The following is a 6000-nucleotide window of genomic DNA, read 5'->3' on the forward strand; positions in this document are numbered from 1 at the left end:
TGTTATTTTTAAGACTAATATGCACTTTAAAATCATTTAGACCATCTTTGGCCCATAATTTTAACCCAGTTTTCAATTTAACTTTATTTAAAAACACTCCACCTGTAACCATACATGTTTATTAGGAATACAAGTAGAATAAATATAGTAACCGTACTATTTGTTTATCATAGATAAAAGTTGAATTACTTCAATATCAACCATCCTACTATGTTTGTTAGAAACAAAAGTATAATTAGTTCTATAAAGACTATACCACATGTTTATCAGAGATAAAAGTATAATTACTTCAATATTAACCATTGTACAATGTTTATTAGAAACTAAAGTATAATTACTCACTTCATAACCATAGTATATGTGTTTTAGTACTATAAGTACTACTATGAGCCAAACAAATTAAATTATTACCACACTTTCATAAGAAAAACAAGTATATCTTATTTATTATCGAAACAATAATGTTATTATCATCTTTATACATATTTATTAGAAATACAATTATAAATTACTGATTTAATAACCAAACTACATTGTTATTAAAAATACAAGTACAATTGCTGATTTAATAACCATACTATACATGTTTATTAGACACTGATAAAAGGATAATTACTGATTTGATAACCATAGTATATGTGTATTAGTAATATAATCAAAACTATTTATATAATTACCATACTTTCATAAGAAATACAAGTATAATATCTTGTTTATTACCGAAATAATAACGTTCTTATCATCATCTTTGTACATGTTTATTAGAAATACAAGTACAAGTGCTGATTTAATATCCATACTATACATGTTTATTAGAAATTTAAGTATAATTACTCATTTGATAACCTTAGTATATGTGTATTAGTTATATAAGCAAACCATTTGTATAAAAAACTAACTTTCATAACCAAATACGAGTATAATTTCTTCATTATTACCAAAACAATAACTTAATTATCATCATCTTTGTTCATTTTTTATTTGTAATTAAATAACCAAAATACATGCTTATTAGAAGAAATAATCACTTTTATTACCAAACAACTTAATTACTAAAAAAAAATAGTATAAACACTATGATAGTATAATATAATATATGATATATAGTGATATAATACAAATTATATGATTTAAAAAGGAACCAAGTCGAACTGGAACCCTTCTGTAACGTCGTTTATTACGTTGCCTTCCAAGATCACATCTTCAATTTGATAAACAAGAACCGGATTGTTCCAAACGCTTTCCCCTCGTTGCGTAACTGTTCTTGTTTGCCCGCAGCTCCAAAGATAGCAGGAGTTCTAGTGGCTCCCGACCTACATTCATTCATGACCGGAGCAGCAGACGAGCAGAACCTCGTCACAAAGCAAAACTCCTCCCGCTCGCTTCGTGATGCGCGCGTGTGATGACGTAAAACTCGCTTGAAAAGTGGGTGCGTCAGTGAGTGTGGTGATGAAATGAGGCAGTCAGATGGTTCTACCCCCCACCCCTATCACCCCGGGGGGGTCTGCGTGATGAAACTGTGTCACAGTCTTGCTCGTGGATTGGAGGGGAGTCTGTTTCTCTCCAAGAAGAGAGTCTTTTGTTTACAGATGTGACACAGAAGAAAAAAAAAAGACTAAATAAAGGACGATGTTCCGATCCGTTGCCAGACCCAGAAGGTTTTCTCATCCACCTGATTTGAAGACGAGGAGGATCACACGTGGTTCACAAACAGGGAGCTATATTTTGAGTATCTTAACAATGGCAGAACCTCCTGAGACCCAGACGTGTCCAGGTCACCTGAGAAACATTGTCTCTCCAACAGGTCCTAGGACCGCCCTGGGCCCCCCCCACCCCAAATGAAAAACGATACATCTAAAGTCCGAGTCTCTCCCAGATGACTGAGCTTCTCCGAAAAAGACTCCAAAAAACCCTCAGCCACGGTTATACCTAACATTTCAAAATTTAGATTAGATTAGATTCACTTTATTGATCCCTCTGGAGATCTTAGAGCTCTCCTTTAGCATAGTGATCCCCAATCTTTTTAACACCGCGGTGAAATGTCTGAATTATATTCTGAGACCAAACCTTGGGATTAAAACACTAAAAATAAATCAGAAATTGTTTTGGTTTTTCATTTGTTTACATGTTTATTTTTTAAGCAAACTAGCCTGAAACAAACACCTTGATGTGTCAAGAGTCAAAAGCTAATTTGACTTCAGAAAAAATACCATCTTAAAAAAGAACACCTTTAATCAATTGAAAAGAAATTATTAAAAAAAATGTAGGTGATTAGTGTTTATAAATCCCTTCCTACGTGTATAATATATTATTGCCATTACTTTTTTATTTATAATTGTGTTGTGAATTTTATTTGATAAATATATTATCATTAATTATCATTTGACTGACACACATGTTTTGTTACTTTATAAAGTTCTCCCACAAAGTCTCTAAAAGATGTAGGAGACACACATACACAACACCATCATCAGCATACAATCGAACATACATAGATAAAAGTACATGACCATCGTGTTGCAACCAGTCCAGAGTACTTGCTGATTCAGCAAGTATGGTGTTTTTTTCATGCACTTAATTATAGTTTTTATACACGGCTTTTGTATTTTTACTTTTTTTCTATTCGAATGTCCGTACATGAATATAATCCTAACATTGAACTGGTCCGTGGTATTTTTCTAATTATATCTTGAATATATTAGTAAAATGTGTATCTTTTGTGTATCTGTGACCACTTAGATTTTACCAAATGTGGGAAGAATAACAGTATTAATCACCCTAGAGAAGAATTATCCTCTTCCCCAAATCTGGGTCGTGGGGGCAGCAGTCAGAGCGAAGAAGCCCAGTTCCTAATAACAAATCAAAGTGTTTTATTCAGAAAGTAGCACAGAGGAAAATATGTCTTTCACATGGTCAAAACCAACTGTCCCTGGTCTCCTGTGACCCTAAAGGACCCTTGCTCATGCCCATGTTATCGTCGGAACCAGAGAACCCCCGCCTACCCTCCCCCCCTCTTGGATGATAAATATGGTAAAACACCTTCATCATAACCAGAGGCAGTGACTTCCTCCCCCCTCTTTATTCCCCCTTTCATTCACGGGTGAGAGTGCTGGCTCAGCACCAAACCCGACTGTTCGGAGACAAGGTCACTCCCGTCTCTGCATAGGTCAATTATGTCAGCGAGAACCCGTGGATTTCGCGGGGAAATCGAGCTGAATCGTCGTTTTAAACGACTCTCAACGTTCAGTCGTTTAGAGAAGAGTCGCCGATATAAATAGTCGTAGCAGCGCCGCGGGCTCGGGTGTCTCCGTCGCTCAGGAAAGGGTTCCCTGTTTGTTGATATTAGGTTTCCTGCGCTGACAAATATTGGCTCGCCGCTCACACTCGCACTCCTTGATAATAAACAGCTCGTCTGCCGAAGTGGCGCCTTATCTGACGTGTATCGCATCAGGTCGCCCGTGTTTCAAAACAGCATCCTGTCGTGTTGCTATGTGCACAGGTCGCTCTCTGTGTTCCCATCGCATTTTTAAATAGGTCTTCCAAGTCGTCACTCAGCGACACGCTCCATTTATTTTCCACGCTATCCCGGCTCAAAATATTCCCGAGCACGCTCGCTACTTAGCTAACGTTGTAGTGTTCATTGTAAAAAATAAATACAAGATAATCCAAATAAACTGTTATAAGATTCACAAAAGATGTTTTCAGTTTTCAGAATTATCCATCCATCCATCCATCCATCCATCCATCCATCCATCCATCCATCCATCCATCTATCCATCTATCCATCTATCCATCTATCCATCCATCCATCCATCCATCCATCCATCCATCCATCCATCCATCCATCCATCCATCTATCCATCCACTTATCCTTCTATCCATCCATCCATCCATCCATCCATCCATCCATCCATCCATCCATCCATCCATCCATCAATTTATCCTTCTATCCTTCTATCCTTCTATCCATCCATCCATCCATCCATCCATCCATCCATCCATCCATCCATCCATCCATCCATCCATCCATCCATCCATCCATCCATCCATCCATCCATCCATCCATCCATCCATCCATCAATTTATCCTTCTATCCTTCTATCCATCTATCCATCCATCCATCCATCCATCTACCTATCTACCTATCCATCCATCTATCCATCTATCCATCTATCCATCCATCCATCTATCCATGTATCCATCTATCCATCCATCCATCCATCCATCCATCCATCCATCCATCCATCCATCCATCCATCCATCCATCCATCCATCCATCCATCCATCCATCCATCCATCCATCCATCCATCCATCCATCCATCCATCCATCCATCCATCCATCCATCCATCCATCCATCCATCTATTCATGTTTTCTTGAACATAATACCAAAAGAAAGAATCTATTAATAAAAATGGGTAAATGCAGAAGTGATTTCATTTTGATCATCTGGATTCAGAGCCATTTTGTAGAATTTTTTCATTTTTTTCAATAAGTATAATTTTCTTGTGATAAATATTAAATAGCTTATTGTGCATTAAAACCGGTGAAAAATAGCCAATTTCTGCTCAAACTCCTTAAGTTTATAGAGTTCAATATTTCAGGTGTGACCTTTCTGTTAATTTCTGTATTGCTCAGATGGTTCTTTAAATATACAGTATTGGAATTACACAGTTAGGTGTATTTTTTATATAATAAATGATGACATTAGTGTTGGAAGTAACAGAAAATTGAAGTCAAAATGGCTGGTAGGACTTCATCCAAAAAGATAAAAGATGAATTTAGAAGATACTTGTCAGCCTCACAGATAAATATTTACGTTATAATATATCTGGGATTCCAAAGAACATTTGACGAGGGAGTTTTTTTCCAGCGAAAACTTTGAAAATGCAAATACCTCCACACACATAATTAACGTTATGTCTGAGGTTAAGATTTAACCGCCTCTGAGTCAGAAGCTCTGAGGTGACAGACTCACATGTCGCTAAATAACATGCAAAACAAGGAGCGTCAACACTGCTTTGTATATTGTGAGATTATGACAGCCAGGTGTGAGTCACACACTCCTGCAGCTGGTTCTGATCGTTTTTCACCAGCTAAAGTGACAATATTCCCAAAAATAAATATTGGAAAGTCGGATTATAAATGACTAACTGTTTGTTTTGGTGGTTTTGCTTAATACTGCACGTCTCATAATGTAGTATTAAGCCGTTTGTTATCCTGTTTTCACACCTCTGGGTGAAAGTGGGGGTGCGTTCAAGACACTAGTTCAAGTCACCGCTCAAATGCAATTTCTTTTTATCTCAAGATGCTCGCGTGTTGTGATGTTCGTATCTCATGATACTCGTATCTCCAGATATTCCGGTCTTGACTTCCCCTGTTATTTCCACGCGGCAGTTCGCGATACTTTATCTTAAAAGGACGAGTGATATTCTCCGATAATGACGGCCAAGCACTTATTTTTAGTCACTTCGTCTTCACCAAAGTGAGTCTCGCAGTTAATGTTCTTGACTGTAGATTCGTGAAAATATTATCACTTCGTCTGCTCATTGAGTGTTTTTAAACGTGTGTGTGTAATTATACACTCATTATTGGTTATTATTATTGAATGAATTGATGACCAAGTGATCGATTGAGAAACCAGAATCGGAAGAAGACCAAGCAGTTCCTAGCTTGTTTAATCCTCATGTTATCTCAGGGTCATTTTGACTCGAAGGCCCGAAAACAAATGTGTTTGTGTTATCCCTTGTGTTGTCTCTGGGTCAAGGTGAACGACCTCCCTAGCTTCCATAAATACATATGCAGTGGTGGAGGTTGTTCACCTTGACCCAGAGACAACACAAGGGATACCACAAACACATTTACTTCCTCTCCAAGATGCAGTAAGGTGCATCATGAATGGTTTTGAAGTTATTACTTTATTAGGTTCTCCTTTGGAGTTCTTGGCGAACGAGAGGTTACGAGAGCAGGGTCCATTATGATGTAATAATGGCTTCTCTC

The sequence above is a fragment of the Callionymus lyra genome, chromosome 12 (assembly GCF_982586985.1).
Source record: "Callionymus lyra chromosome 12, fCalLyr1.hap1.1, whole genome shotgun sequence".
Lineage (NCBI taxonomy): Eukaryota > Metazoa > Chordata > Actinopteri > Syngnathiformes > Callionymidae > Callionymus > Callionymus lyra.